The sequence below is a fragment of the Neofelis nebulosa genome, chromosome 6, assembly GCF_028018385.1.
Source record: "Neofelis nebulosa isolate mNeoNeb1 chromosome 6, mNeoNeb1.pri, whole genome shotgun sequence".
In the NCBI taxonomy this organism is placed as follows: domain Eukaryota; kingdom Metazoa; phylum Chordata; class Mammalia; order Carnivora; family Felidae; genus Neofelis; species Neofelis nebulosa.
The window spans coordinates 110,864,244-110,880,645 of record NC_080787.1 but is presented as its reverse complement, the minus strand read 5'-3'; the positions used below and the strand labels follow the sequence as shown (position 1 = coordinate 110,880,645).

At 39.1% G+C, this 16,402-nt stretch overlaps 1 protein-coding gene and 1 pseudogene across 3 annotated transcripts in view; one reads left to right on the top strand and one right to left on the bottom strand.

The window, feature by feature from the left end:
* Positions 1-13,669: 13,669 nt before the first annotated feature.
* LOC131515471 (peroxiredoxin-5, mitochondrial-like) lies at positions 13,670-14,360 on the bottom strand (annotated as a pseudogene).
* Positions 14,361-15,285: 925 nt separating this feature from the next.
* MCM9 (minichromosome maintenance 9 homologous recombination repair factor) overlaps positions 15,286-16,402 on the top strand; it is a 111,927-nt gene continuing 110,810 nt past the window's right edge. For 2 of the 3 annotated variants that reach the window (XM_058735102.1, XM_058735105.1), the window contains exon 1: positions 15,499-15,606. The gene's annotated coding sequence lies outside the window, so the exon portion shown is untranslated. Of the gene's footprint in view, positions 15,607-16,402 lie in introns of all 3 variants that reach the window. The other variant, XM_058735103.1, reaches the window with a different exon arrangement.

Genomic DNA, 16,402 nt, shown 5'->3' with positions numbered 1-16,402 from the left:
AAAAAAGAATCAATAAAATTGATAAACCTCTAGCCAGACTTATCAAGAAAAAAAAAGGACTTAAAAACATAAAACCACAAATGAGAAATAAGAACCAACACCACAAAAATACAAACACTTAGAACACTATAAAAAACTATATGCCAACAAATTGGACAACCTAGAAAAAATGGATAAATTCCTAGAAATATATAAACTATCAAAACTGAAACAAATAAAAAACTTGAACAGACAACCAACAAAGAAGCAGAATCGTACTCAAATGAATTCTACCAAATTTTAAAAGGAGAGTTAATATCTATTTTTTTCCAAACTATTCTAAAAAATAGAAGAGAAAGGAAATTTTCCAAATTCATTCTATGAGGCCAGCATTACCCTGAATATAATTCAGTTATAAAAAAGAATGAAATTCTGCCATTTACAATGACGTGGATGTACCTAAAGGGTATAATACTAAGTGAAATAAGTCAGAAAAAGACAAATACCATAGGATCTCATTCATATGTGGAATTTAAGAAACAAAATGAGCAAAGTGGAAAAAGGAGAGAGAGAGACAAACCAAGAATCCAACTCTTAATTATTGACAGCAAGCTGATGGTTACAAGAGGGGAGGAGGTCGGGGGGAATGGGTGAAATAGGTGATGAGGATTAAGAATACACTTATCTTGGGCACGTGGGTGGCTCAGTCAGTTAAGTATCTAACTGTTGACTTCAGCTCAGGTCATCATCTCACGGTCATGACATCGAGCCCTGCAACAGTCTCTGTGATGAACATGGAACCTACTTGGGATTGTCTGTCTACCTCTCTCTCTTCCCCTCTCCCCCTCCCCTCAAAGTAAATAAGCATTTTTTAAAAAGAATACACTAATCATGATGAACACCTAGTAATGTATAGAACTGTTGAATCAGTATATTGTACACCTAAAACTAATATAACACTGTATGTTAACAGGAATTAAAATAAAAACTTAAAAAAATAGAGTCCAGTTCTTTTCTGAAAATACAGCTAGAATCTTTTAGGCAGCATAGTTTAAGTTTGCAGAGCACAAAACACTGAAAAGAGGTCATGTGAATCTTGTGAACTAGTCTCACTATAAAAACTGTAAAATCAAAAGTCACACGTAAATTGTTAAAAATATTATAAAGACAGCAATGTTTCCATCATTTACTGTACACATACAATGTGTTGAGGACTGTTTTAGGACTGGGGATATACCAGTGGGGGTGAAGGGGAATCCCTGCTCTGTGTGCTCCATGGACCTTATATTCTTGTGGGAGTATGTGTGCATATTTGTAAAAATGTTATACACATGCATATATATGATAAAAATAAGGAAAAAGCATGAATGTATATTGTCATATGGGAGTGATAAGTTCCATGGAGCAAAATAAAGGAGGGTAGAAAGGAGTACAAGGCAGGGAGTGGGGCTGTGGAGTAGGCCATGGGGATGTGAACCATTCCAGGCTGGAGTAACAGAAAATGCAAAGTGCTAAGGCAGAAGAGAACCAGGAATATCTGAAGAAGAGCACTGTTGCTGTACTGGAGTGAGCACAGGAAGAGAATAATAGGATATGCAATAAATTAATGCAAGTTTTAAAAGCTTAAAAAGATATTTAAAGAATAAAGCAGGGGCACCTGGGTGACTCAGTTGGTCAACTGCCTGACTCTTGGTTTTTACACAGGTAATGATCTCACAGTTTTGTGAGTTCAAGCCCTGGGTTGGGCTCTCTGCTGACAGCATGGAGCCCACTTGAGATTCTCTCTCTTTCCCTCTCTGCCCCTCCCTCTGTCTCTCTCTCTCTCTTTCTCTCTCATCCCCCCCCAAAATAAATAAACTTAAAAAAAATATAAAAGACTAAAGCAAAGTTACATAAAGAAATATTTTAGTCATAGGACAAAAATTTAATACAACAAACATTCAGTCTCTACTATGTGAAAGACAGTGTTTTAAGAGCTTTGAAAGTAACAAAGATTCCTGCTCACATTTTAGCAGAATTTGAGTTATTAGATAAAATGGAATACAGGAAGATACAAAATAGAACAAAACCAGAAAGAACTATTATAATACAGTAAAATAATTTCCAACTATACAACTAGAAATTTATAGACATAAAACCAAGTAAAGGATTCAAAACCACAAAATTAACAATATGAAGGATCAAATGGTAGAAAAACATGTTAAGTAGAGACATGGTAGAAAAATTTTTAAAGACCGAAATTCAACTTCTGGAGATAAAAACTACAATGGCTGAGATGTAAAATAAACGGATTAGGATTAGCAGAGTAGACATTGCAGAAGATTAGTGAACATGCACACATAGAAATAGAAACTTTCCAAAATAAAAGAGGAAAAGGAGTCCAAACAAATTAACGGAATTCTCCCCGAGTCTGTAAAGCAATGTCAAATAGGATAAAAACATGTATAATTGAGCATTCCCAAAGGACTGAGGTTTAAGTGGTAGAAAAAAATAGTAGATGAAATAAAAGCCAACGTATTCTCCAAATTTGATGAAAACTATGAACCCAGAGATCCAAGAAACTCAACAAATCCAAGGCACAAAAAATATGAAGAAAAATACACCAAGACAAATCATAAGCTGCCCAAACAGGTAATAAGGAGAAAATTTTCAAAGGAACCAAGAAGAAGGGTATTATTTATTTACATTTTTAAAAGGTTATTTAGTTGAGTGAAAGAGAGCATGTGCTCGCACATGAGCGAGGGAGGCACAGAGAGAGAGGGAGACACAGAATCCAAAGTGGGCTCTGTGCTGATGGCAGAGAGCCCAACGTGGGGCTTGAACTCACAAACTATGAGATCACTGCCTGAGCCGAAATCAGACGCTTAACCAACTGAGCCACCCAGGCACCCCAAGAAGGCTGTTATCTATAAATAAAGTAAAATAAGGATGACAACAGACCTGTCACTGGAAACAGTGCAAGACAAAGGACAATACAGCAAGGTCTATTGAAAACAATAACAATAATCAGTTAATCTACAATTTTATGCTCAGTCAAATTGTCTTTCAAAAATATAGGTTATATCTAACAAAGCTGTGGTAATCAAAAAAGCATGGTACTGGCACAAAAAGGGGTGCCTGAGTGGCTTAGTCAGTTAAGTGCCCGACTCTTGATTTCGGCTCAGGTCATAATCTCACAGTTCGTGAGATCAAGCCCTGCAATGGACTCTGCACTGACAGGATGGAGCTTGCTTGGGATTCTCTCTCTCTCCCTATCTTTCTGCCCCTCTCCTGCATTCTCTGTCTCTCAAAATGAAAAAAAAAAATCACATAGATCAATACAACCAAATAGAGAACCCAGAAATGAACCCATGCTTATATGGTCAAGTAGTCTATGACAAAGGAGGCAAGAATACACACTGGGGAAAAGCTAGTCTTTTCAATAAATGGTGCTGGGAAAACTGGACAGCTGCATGTAAAAGGAAACTAGAACACTTTTTCACACCACTCATAAAAGTAGACTCAGAATGGATTACACACCTAAATGTGAGACCTGAAACCATAAAACCCCTCAAAGAAAAGAGTTACCACTTCTTTGACATCAGGCTTAGCAACTTTTTTCTAGACAGATCTCTGAGGCAAGGGAAACAAAAGCAAAAACTATTGGAACTACACCAAAATAAAAAACTTTCACACATTGAAGGAAACCATCAACAAATGAAAAGGCAGCCTACTGAATGGAAGAAGATATTTGCAGGTGATATATCTGATAAGGGGTTAACATCTAAAATATATATAGTACTTACAAAACTCAACACCAAAAAACCAAATAATCTGATTAAAAATAGGCAGAGGACCTGAATAGACATTTTTCCAAAGACGACATATAGCTGGCCAAAAGAGATATGAAAATATGCTCAAAATCACTAATCATCAGGGAAATGCAAATCAAAACTGCAATGAGGTATCACCTTACACATGTCAGAATAGTTAGAATCAGAAACAAAAGACATAACCATTGGCAAAGATGTGAAGAAAAAGTAACCCTTAAGCACTGGTCATGGTAAAGTAAATGGGTGCACCACTATGGAAAACAGTATGGAGGTTCCTCAAAATATTAAAAATAGAAATACCATATGATCCAGGAATTCCACTACTGGGTATTTACCCCCCAAAAGCAAAAACACTAATTCAAAAAGATACATGCACACATGTGTTTATTGCAGCATTATTTACAATAGCCAAGATATGGAAGCGAGCTAACTGTCTACGCGTAGACAAATGGATAAAGACGTGTGTGTGTGTGTGTGTGTGTGTGTGTGTGTATGTGTGTATATGTGTGTGTGTCTGTGTGTATATGTGTATATATGTGTATATATGTGTGTGTGTATACACACACACATAGCAACAATATGGATGGGCCTAGACAATATTAGGCTAAGTGAAATAAGTCACAGAAAGACAAATACCATATGATTTCACTTATGTGTGGAAAATAAAAAAACAAATGGATAAACAAACAAAAAGCAGGAACAGATCCATAAATACAGAGAACAAACTGATGGTTGCCAGAGAAAAGAAGGGTGGGGAAGATGGACAAAATCAATGAAGGGGAGTGGGAGATACAGGCATCCTCTTATGGAGTGAATAAGTCATAGAATTAAAGGTATGACATAGGGAATATAGTCAATGGTACTGTAATAGCATTGTATGTTAATAGACTACACTTGTGGTAAGCATAGCATAATGTGCAGCCTTGTCCAATCACTGTTTTACATCTGAAATTAATATAACATTGTGTGTCAACTATAATTTAAAAGGATGTATGTTATATCTAGATATCAAACCATGTTGTATACCTGAAACTAATATAACGCTATATATCAATTATACCTCAATAAGAAAAAAATATATACATGACATTTTCAGACATACAAAAGCTATATGCATTCATCACCAAAATACCTCTACTAGAAGAAATATCAATGGCAGACAGACAAAAGAAAATTACATTAATGGGGCACCTGGGTGGCTCAGTCAGTTAAAGTGTCTGACATCAGCTCAGGTCATGATCTCATGGTTCGTGAGTTCAAGCCCTGTGTCAAGCCCTGTGAGTTCAAGCCCTGAGCTAACAGCTCAGAGCCTGGGGCCTGCTCTGGATTCTGTCTCCCTCTCCTTCTGCCCCTTCCCCACTCGCACTCTGTCTCTTTCAAAAATAATAAACATTTAGGGGCACCTGGGTGGCTCAGTTGGTTGAGTGTCCAACTTTGGCTCAGGTCATGATCTCACGGTCTGTGGGTTCGAGCCCCTCATCGGGCTCTGTGCTGACAGCTCAGAGCCTGGAGCCTGTTTCAGATTCTGTGTCTCCCTCTTTCTCTGACCCTCCCCTGTTCATGCTCTGTCTCTCTCCGTCTCAAAAATAAATAAATGTTAAAAAAAATTAAATAAAAATAATAATAAACATTTAAAAAAAAAAGAAAATTACATTAAAAAACACATGTGTAATTGAAGTCACCAAAGGGGAGAGGTAGAGAAAATATTCGAAGAAATAACGGAAGAACACTGGAAATCATAACTACATCAGTAAATATACATGATTACTTTCTTGTTCGTTATTTAACCCTCTCTAAAAGATAATTGAGACCTTCAGGTTCTGGTCAGCATTTAAGAAGCCTGAAAGTTGCCACTACATCCTACAAAGTAAAAACATGAAAAGCTAAAACAATTAACAACTCTTCTTAGATCCATAAAAAAAAGTGAAGTCACAGAGCAAACTACTGCCCCCCAAACTGGAGAAACAACAGGCTGACACAGAGAATCACAACTTACCAGAGCAGAAACTGAGCTGAAAACCTCCACAAGAATGGATGCCAGGGTAGGTAAACTTCAATTGTAATTGATGAATTACTGGAGGCTTAGTGTGGGCAAGTCCAAAAAGATATAAACTTCAGAGGGGTCTACTCACACTTCTGAGAGTTTTACATCTAAGAGTTCATGAGGTTTTCACAGAGAATATTGGAGAAAAATCCCTTTGTTCTTCCAACGGGGTTTGGGGAAAGGGAACCATTTTGAAAGACCCCAGAGCATTCTGTTTTCTGAAAAAGTTCTGCCCTAGGTGAAACTAGTTAACCAGAGTCTAACCTGTTGGGGTTTATCAAAGCCTAATTGACCTGGGGGAAAAGAAACATTCAACTCCACTTGGCTCTAGCCTTTCAGAGGAAGGCAGGGAAATACGCAACTCCAGCCCACTGTAACCATGCTGTCCCACCTACAGGAGGTGGGGACTGAGAACAAGAGAAGTTCACAGTCCAGAGGCAAAAAGCTACCTAGAGCCAAGACCTAATTATAGGACTATCAAACACTCCCCCTCCCACCCCATGCCTTACCACCACATTACTAAAGGCCTATTTACGGCAATTTAACCCAGCACATCGTATCCATCTTTCAACAAAAAATTAGAAAACATACTAAACGAAAAACACAGAGTTGAAAAGAAACAGAGCAAGCATTAAAATCAGCCTCAGGTATGGCAGGGATGTTGGAATTATCAGACTGGGAATTTAAAATAACTATGATTGGGGTGCCTGGGTGACTCAGTCCTTAAGCTTTATCAGTCTTCAACTCAGGTCATGATCTCACAGTTCGTGAGCTTGAGTCCTGCTTCAGGTGAACACGAGTCCCACTTCTGGTAAAAACACCCGGATGAGCCCCGCTTTTTTCTCTCTCTCTCTCTCTCTCTCTCTCTCTCCCTCTCCCTCTCCCTCTCCCTCTCCCTCCCCCTCCCCACCTCTTGCTCACTTGTGCCCTCTCTCTTTCTCAAATAAATAAATAAATTAAATAACTATGATTAATATCCTAAGGGCTCTAATGGATAGAAAACATGCAAGAACATACAGGAAACATAGGCAGAGAGATAGAAATTCTAAGCACCAAAAAGAAATACTAGAGATTAAAAACTCTAACAGAAATGAGGAATGCCTTTGATGGTCTCATTAGTAGATCATATGCAGCTGAGGAAAAAAAAATCTCTGAGCTTAAGGATATGTCAATAGACATTCCAAAAATGAAAAGAGAAAAAAGTCAAAGCACCCCCAGGATATCTAAGAACCGTGGGACAACTACAATACATGTAACATACATGTAATGGGAATACCAAAAAGAGGGGAAAGACAAAAAGAAAAAGAAGCAATATGAGAAGAAATAATGACTGAAAATTTGCCCAAATTAAAGTCAGACACCAAATCAAAGACCCAGAAAGCTCAGAGAATAGCAACCAGGATAAATGTCAAAACACTACACATAGGCATATCATTTTCAATCTATCGAAAGTCAATCATAAAGAAAAATTCTTCATAGGCGTCAGAGGAGAAAAAACACCTATAGAGGATAACTATATTCAACTCCTCCTCAGAAACCATGCAAGCAAGGAAAGAGTGGAATGTGAAATATTTATGGTATTGAGAAAAAGCCCGCACCTACCTCAAATTCTGTACCTTGAGAAATTATCCTTCAAAAGTGAAGTAGAAATAAAGACGTTCTCAGATAAACAAAAATTGAGAGAATTTGTTGCACACCAACCTGCCTTGTCAGAAATGTTAGAAGTTCTTTAGTAAGAAGGAAAATGATATAGCTCAGAAAGTCAGATCTATAAAAAGTAAGGAAGAGCATTGAAGAAGGGCTACGTGAAGGTAAAATAAAAACTGTTTTGTTTTTTAAAGTTTATTTATTTATTGTGTGAGACAGAGAACATGCGTGTGTGTGGCAGGTGGGGGAGGGGTAAAGAGAGAGAGGGAGAGAGAGGATGGATGGATCTCACGACCATGAGATCATGACCCAAGCTGAAATCAAGGAGTCAGCCGCTTTACTGACTTAGCCACCCAGGTGCCGCTAAAACTTTTATTTTTCTTATTCTTAATCTAACAGATAACAGTTTGTTAAAAATAATAATAGAAACAATGTATTTGTGTATGCTTGTGTCTTAAAAGCTTATATAAACAAAACCAATGACTAGCAATTCTTCAAGAGATGAGAGGGAAGAAATAGGATTACTTTGTCACAGTTAAGGTACTTGCACTACCCTAGAAATGATATAGTGCTATTTGAAAATGGACCTGGATAGCTGTAAATGCATATTGCAAACGCTAGGGCAACAACAACAAAAAAAGTTAAAAAAAATAAAGGAAGCATAATTGATTTGCTAAGAAAGGAGAAGAAATGGAATCACATAAAATGCTCAATTAAAGCCACAAATGGCAGAAAAAATATGAAGACAATAAAAGGTACAAAGGCAACAAACAGAAAAGATTAATAAATATAGTAGATTCCAATCCAATTATATCAATAATCACTTTGAGGATCAGAGGTCTAAATATATGAATTAAAGGCAGAGATTGTCAGGGCAGATTAAACAAAACAAGATGCAACTATATGTTATCTACAAGAAATCTATTTTAAATGTAAAGACCTATAGATTAAAAGTAAAGGGATGGCGATGGGCATTGAGGAGGGCACTTGTTGGGATGAGCACTGGGTGTTGTATGGAAACCAATTTGACAATAAATTTTATATTTAAAAATAAATAAATAAATAAATAAATAAATAAATAAAAATTGTTTTAGTAAAAAAAAAAAGTAAAGGGATGGAGAAAGATATACCATGCAAGCATTAATCACAAGAAAGCAGGAGTAGCGATATTAATTTCAGACAGAGCAGACTTCAAAGCAAGGGAAGTTATCAGGGATATAGAGAGGCATTACATAACAATAAAGGGGTCAACACTCCAAGAAGACATATGTGTATGGGCCTCAGAATATACGAGGCAAAAACTGAGAGAACTGCAAAGAGAAATGGGTGTATCCTATTGCAGACTTCAACATCCCTCTATAGAAATGGACAGCTCCAGCCCACAGAAAATCAGTAAAACCATGATGAACATCTACAGACTACTGTATCCAACAGCAACAGATTACTTCTGCTGTTACTTCTCAAACTTACATGAAGCATTCACCAAGACACAACCCATTCTGAGCCATAAAACAAACTTTAACACATTTAAAAGAATAGATATCTAGAAGCACTCTCAACAATAGCCAAACTATGGAAAGAGCCTACATGTCCATCAACTGATGAGTGGATAAAGAAATTGTGGTTTATATACACAATGGAGTACTACGTGGCAATGAGAAAGAATGAAATATGGCCCTTTGTAGCAACGTGGATGGAACTGGAGAGTGTGATGCTAAGTGAAATAAGCCATACAGAGAAAGACAGATACCATATGTTTTCACTCTTATGTGGATCCTGAGAAACTTAACAGAAACCCATGGGGGAGGGGAAGAAAAAAAAAAAAAAGAGGTTAGAATGGGAGAGAGCCAAAGTATAAGAGACTCTTAAAAACTGAAAACAAACTGAGGGTTGATGGGGGGGTGGGAGTGAGGGGAGGGTGGATGATGGGTATTGAGGAGGGCACCTTTTGGGATGAGCACTGGGTGTTGTATGGAAACCAATTTGACAATAAACTTCATATATTGAAAAAAAATAAAGAAAAAAATAAAATTTGTGAGATGCAGCAAAAACACTGCTTACAGCAAAATTTATAGCATTGAATGAATATACTAAAAAAGAAGAAAGATCTAATATCAGTCATCTAAGATTTTCACCTTAGGTAAACAGAAAGAAGAAGAGCAAATTGAATCCAAAGTAAGCAAAAGAAAAGAAATAATAACAATTAGAGCAGAAATCAATGAAATTAAAAACAGGATATCAAAAGAGAAAACCAACAAAACCAAAAGCTGCTTATTTAAAAAGATTAATAAAGTCATTAAGCCTCTAGCCAGACTAAGGGAAAAAAGAGAGAAGACACAAATTTCTAATATAAAAAAAAAAATGAAAGAGAGGCTATCACTAATGATCCCCTGTTAATTAAAAGGATAATAATGAAATATTACAAATAACTTTATGCCCATAAATTTGATAACCCAGAAGAAATGGACCATTTGCTTGAAAGATACAATCTGCCAAAATTTACAGATGAAGAAATAGATAATCTGAATAGGTCCATATCTATCAAACAAATTGAATCAACAATTAATAACCTTCCCAAACAGAAAGAACCAGGCATACTTGAGTTTACCAGTGAATTCTACCAAACATTTAAGAAAGAAGTTATACAAACTCTCTAAAATCTCTTGCAGAACACGGAAGCAGAGGGAATATTTCCTAATTCAGTCTTTCAGGCCAACATTACCCTAGTACCAAAATCTGATAGAGACACTACAAGAAAAACAGATACTAATATCTCTCATGAACATAGCTGCAAAAATCCTCAACAAAATATTTGCAAATTGAATCCAACAATGTATAAAAAGAATTAGGCACCATACCCAAGTAGGATTTATCCAAGGTATGCAAGGCTGTTTTCAACATTTGAAAATCAGTTACTGTAATGCATCATATCAACAGGCTAATGAAGGAAAATCATGGGATTATATAAAGAGAAGCAGGAAAAGCAACTGACAAAATCTAACTCATTCATGATAAAAATTCTCAGCAAACTAGAAAGAGAGGGAAACTTCCTCAACTCAATAAAGAACATCTACCAAAAATCTCTACAGTTAACATCATATTTATTAGCGAGAAACTTGATTTTCCACTAAGATCCGGAATAAAGCAAGAGTGTCCCCTTTTTTTCAACATCATCCTAGAAGGCACTGTTAATGCAATAAAAAAAGAAAAAGAAAAATCACAGAGATTGAGAAGGAAAAAATAAAACTATTTATTTGCAGATGACATGATCATCTATGTAAAAAATCTGAAAGAATCTACATATAAAACTTCTAGAACGAATAAGTGATTACAGAAAGATTGCAGGATACAAATATGTGGAAGTCAAGTGCTTTCTTATATATGAGCAATGAACAAGTGGAATTTGAAATTAAAAACATACTACCATTTACATTAGTACCCCCCAAAAGGAATACTTAAGTATAAATCTAACAAAATACATGCCAAATCTATATGAGGAAGACTATAAAATTGATGAAAGGTATCAAAGAACTAAATAAAAGGAGAGATAGATATTTCATGTTCATAGATAAGAAGACTCAAAATTGTCAAAACATTAGTTCTTGATCTATAGTTTCACCCCATCCCAATCAAAATCCCGGCAAGCTATTTTGTGGATGTTGACAAAAAGACTCTAAAGTTTATATGGAGAATAAAAGACCCTGAATAGCCAACTCAATATTGAAGGAGAACAAATTTGGAGGACTGACACTATCTGACCTCAACACTCACTATAAAGCTACAGTAATCAAGACAGTGTGCTATTAGTGGAAAACAGACTAATAGATCAATGCAACAGAATAGAGAGCCCATAAATAGACCCACATATAGTCAACTGATCTTTGACAAGAGAGCAAAGGCAATACAGATCTTTGACAAATGTAGCAAAAACAGTCTTTTCAACAAATGTTACTGGAACAACTGGACATCCACATGCACACATACACACACACAGGTCTTAACACCCTTCACAAAAATTAGAGTAGATCACACAAAACTAAGTGTAAAACACAAAACTATAAAAGTCCTAAACACGGGACAAAACCTAGATGACTCCGGGGACGGTGATAACTTTTTAAATACAATGTCAAAAGCACAATACATGAAAGAAACAATTGATAAGCTGAATATAATTAAAATTAAAAATCTACTCTGTGCGAGACAATGTCTAGAGAAAAAGTAGATAAAGCCACGGACTGGGAGGAAGTATTTGCAAGACACATCTGATAAAGGACTCTTAAAACTCAATAAGTCAGGGCACCTGGGTGGTTCAGTCAGTTAAGCATCTCCTGACTTTGATGCAGGTTATAATCCAAAACCATGATCAGATTTGTGGGATGGAGCCCTATGTTGGGCTCCGCGCTGAGGGGTAGAGCCTGTTTGGGATTCTGTCTCTTCCTCTCTCTCTCTCAAAATAAATAAATAAACTTAAAAAGGAGAAAAAAACCTCAACAATAAGAAAACAAACAGCCTGATTTAAAGACTGACACAGACCTGAACATACACCTCATCAAAGAAGATATACAGATGAAAAGTAAGCACATGAAAACATGTTCACCTTCGTATGTTATCAGGGAATTACAAATTAACACAACAATGAGATACCACTACATGCCTACTACAATGGCCAAAATCCAAAATACAGACAACACCAAATGTAGGAGAGGAAGTGGAACAGAAACCCTCATTCATTGCTGACAGGAACGCAAAATTGTACGACCCCTTTGGAAGACATTTTGGGGTTAGTTACAAAACTAAACATACCCTTACCATAGGATTCATTCAATAAAGAATCATGCTCCTTGGTATTTACCCAAAAGAGCTGAAAACTTATACCTACACAAAAACCTGTACATGGATGTACATATTGGTTTTATCCATAACTGGCAAAACTTGGAAGCAACCAAGATATCCTTTAGTAGGTAAATGGACAAATAAAGTGTGGTATATCCAGATAATGGATTATTATTCACCACCAAAAAGAAATGAACTGTTAAGCCATGAAAAGACATGGAAGAAACTTAAGCGTATGTTACTAAGTGAAAGAAGACAATCTGAAAAGGCTAACTACTGTATGATTTCAACTACAGTTGACCCTTGAACAACACAGGGGTTGGGGTTGACTCCCCCATAGACATTAAAAATCCGCATATAACTTTTGACTCACCAAAAAGTTAACCACGAATGGCCTGTTGACAAGAAGCCTTACTGATAACATAAACAACACATATTTTGAATATGCTTTATATATCGTGTTATTATAATAAAGCTAGAGAAAATGTTATTAAGCAAATCATAAGGAAGAGAAAATACACTTACAGTACTATTTTAAAAACCCACATATAAGTGGACCCAAGCAGTTCAAACCTGTGTTGAGAGTCAAATGCATGTGACATCCTAGAAAAGGGAAAACTATGGAGGTAATAAAAAGATTAGTTGTTGCTAGAGATTAGGTAGGAGACAGGGATGAATAGAGCAAAGAAAATTTTCAGGGCAGTGAAACTATTCTGCATGATACAGCAATGGTGGATACATCTTATTATAACACATCTGTTAAAACCCATAGAATGTACAACAACAAGGGTGAACCAGACGTAAACAATGAAATTTTGGGTGATGATGATGTGTCAGTGTGTGCTCATTAATTGTAACAAATGCACCGCTCTGGTAACAGTATGTATGTTGATGGTGTGGGAGACTGTGGGGGGTGTGGGGAATATAGTTTAGGGGTGGTGGGGGAAGGGTTATATGGGAACTTCCTGTAATTTCTGCTCAATTTTCCTGTGAACCCATAACTGCTCTTAAAAATTGTTTATTATTTTTAAGACTGTTTGAAATAACAAATGTAAAAAGATCAATAGTTCTATATACTAGAAAGGAACAATCCAAATTTGAAATTTAAAACATCATTTACATAGCATCAAAAATTATGATTTCCCGCATCCCAAGAGTTTAAGCATAAACCTGAGTTAGAGACAGATGTAACAAAAGATTATTGTTTTTTTGTTTTGTTTTGCAAACCACAAATCTTTATTGCAGAAATCTGGGCAAAGTTCCCCATTGGTGGCCCCCATTGAGGGTGGACTGGGGCCCTCTGTCCAGAGCTGGGCAGGAAAGAGGTAGAAGGAATATGTCTGGGCCCAGGGCCTCAGAACTGTGAGATGATGTTGGGTGCCAGGCTGCAGATGAAGCCTCTATCATGCAGCTCCACATTCAGAGACTTCACTATACCATCCTCTACCACCATGGAGAACCTCTTGAGCAGTGGATTTCCAAAGAGAGATACCAATGAATCAATCATCTAGTAACAAATCTGTCTCCTTCCTAAAGGTCCCAAGGGAGTCAGCCAAGAGCCTAACCTTGTCTCCAGAGTTGTGAGCTTGTCCCCACTCTTCAGCTACAAAGACATCATTAACACTCAGATATGCTACCACCTGGACCCCCTTGGCCTTCAGAGCTTCAGCCTGCTGCATAAACCCCGGCAGGTGGATCTTGGAACATCTGGGGGCAGTGGGGAGGGGGTGAAAAGGCCCTAGGGACTCCAAATAGCACTCTCTTCTTGCCCTTGAACAACTGTGTTAGGTTCACCTTGTTCCCAGGTTCCCCTTCAAAAACCATCATGGAAAGGATGGCGACCCACTCTGACTGGGGCCATGGCTGAGGTGGCGCTTCTGAAACTGTAGGCCTTGCCAAGTGTCCACTCCCCACTGGTTGCTGGCATCCTCTTGCTCTTGCTGTCACTGATGCTACAGATTCAATGGCAGCCGCCCAGGCACCCAAATGAAAACTGAACCTGCTCTGTTGTCCAGAAGGCACAGCCCAGCCAGTGGCATGCCCATCCCAGAAGCTACAACTGCTATATCAATTACATGAATAGAAATTATATGGCAAATAAATGGAGGTTACTTTGTTCAAAGGTCATATGACTCAATATCATCAACATGTAAATTCCTCCCATATTGACCCATATTCTGTGCAACCCCAATAAAGATCCCAGTTTTTTTCTTTTAAAGATTTTATTTTTTAAAGTAATCTCTACACCCAACATGGGGATCCAATTCACAACCCCAAGATCAAGAGCCCTGTGTTCCATCAACTGAGCCAGTCAGGCGGCCCAATAATCCCAGCTTTTTAATAGAAAATGACAAACTGGTTTTAAAATTCATACAGAAACACAAGAGCCCCTACCCCCCGCCCAGAGAAACACAAGAGCCCAAAAAACTTGAAAAAGAACAAAAATCGAGGCCAAACTCTGATTTCAAGGCTCATTATAAGGCTACAGTGATGCAGATAAAATAGCGTTATTGTAAAGTAGGCACATAGATCTGGCAACAGAAAAGTCTTAGACCCGCACAAACAAAATCAACTGATTTTTGACATAAGTGCAAAGGCTTTTCAGTAGAATAAGTATAGTTCTTTCAACAAATGGTGCTAGATATCTATATGCAAAATGTTACCTAGTATCCATACCTCGCATCATATACAAAAATTAACTCAAAAGGGCCATAGACCTAAGCTATAAAACCTTCATCCTAAAACTTCTAGAAGACAACACAGCAGAAAATCGTTGCAACCTTGTATTTGCCAGTTCTTAGACCAAAAGCACGACCCATACAGGCCATGTGAGTCCTCGCAGAGCCCCCCTCTTCTCACTCCACCTGGGGCGGGAGGCTCGGCCTAGCCCCGCCCTGGAACTCATAGGGCCCCGCCTCGGCCCTCCTGGCCCCTCCCAGCCCGCCCAGCTCCACCGTCTCGCGTCCCGCGGCACCAGGCGGGGTGCGCGCCCTCCCGCTTCTCCACCCGGAAGAGCCTCCTGAACGGCGAAGTCGAGGCGGCGCGCGGCTCGGCGTCCGTCTGGTGCGCGGGCCCGCTAAGCAGCCGGCGCGGCACCTACTTCACCCAGGCGCCAGGAGGACCCGTCGGAGCCTGCGCGCCCCCGCGGCCGGCGACGCCTCGAGCGGCCGGCGCACGCGCCCCGCCCCCAGCGGCCTCTTCGCGCCCCCCGCCGCCAGGCCCGAGCTCTCTGCGACCCTCAGCCTTGGGAGCAGCGCGTCCCCGGTGACTTCTAACACTGCATGTCCGCCAGTAAGTGACAACTGCTGCCTCGTTTCACCGTTACTATTTTTTTTTTTCTCCCGCAGTTCATCCCAAGTCTCTCCCACATCTGGTTAGTTCCCAAACTATTCAACTCCGGGATTTGTCGGGCGACCGAGGTGCCCGGTTGCCGAGCCAGGCAGTGTCAGAGACCTGCCGAGGTGTTGTAGGGCAAGGGCTGCGTCCAGAGACGGAAGTATGGAAAGCAGTCCTCTGAGTACGACCCGGCTCCGTGTTCGCCCAGCGCACACGGGGAGCGGGGCAGGCGGGCGGGGAGGAGGCGCCCACAAGACGCGGGCCGCGGGCGAGAGGGGCGGGTCTTAGGACGCGGCGCAGCGGGGACCGACGAGGGGGCGTGGCTCCGGGTGAGTGCGGCGGCTTCTCGGCGGGCGGGGATTCCCGGTGGTCTGGCTGCAAGCCGCCGCTGATTCGCCCTGCTGGCACTTGCCTGCGCTTCACTTGGTCCAGAGGATGAAGTAGCACGTGGTTGTATTTTGCCCTGAGCTACTCAATAGGTGAAAGGAAAGGGAACTTGAAAATTGTAGAACAGTAAGAGTGGGCATGTTTATAGGGTTAGCAAACTGCTTAGAAACAGTTGAATAGTTTTGCGCAGGTTTTGAAAGGGAATGCTGTTTTCAGAAAACATGCTATTTCAAAAAAAGACTAGGCGAAATTTAATCTGACTTTAATTTGAACCATGCATTCTACAGCTACCCCCTCTCTGCCCTATGTGGAGCTGTCTTGTACATTGCTAAACTGTGACTCCAAATTTAATATGTATTTACAG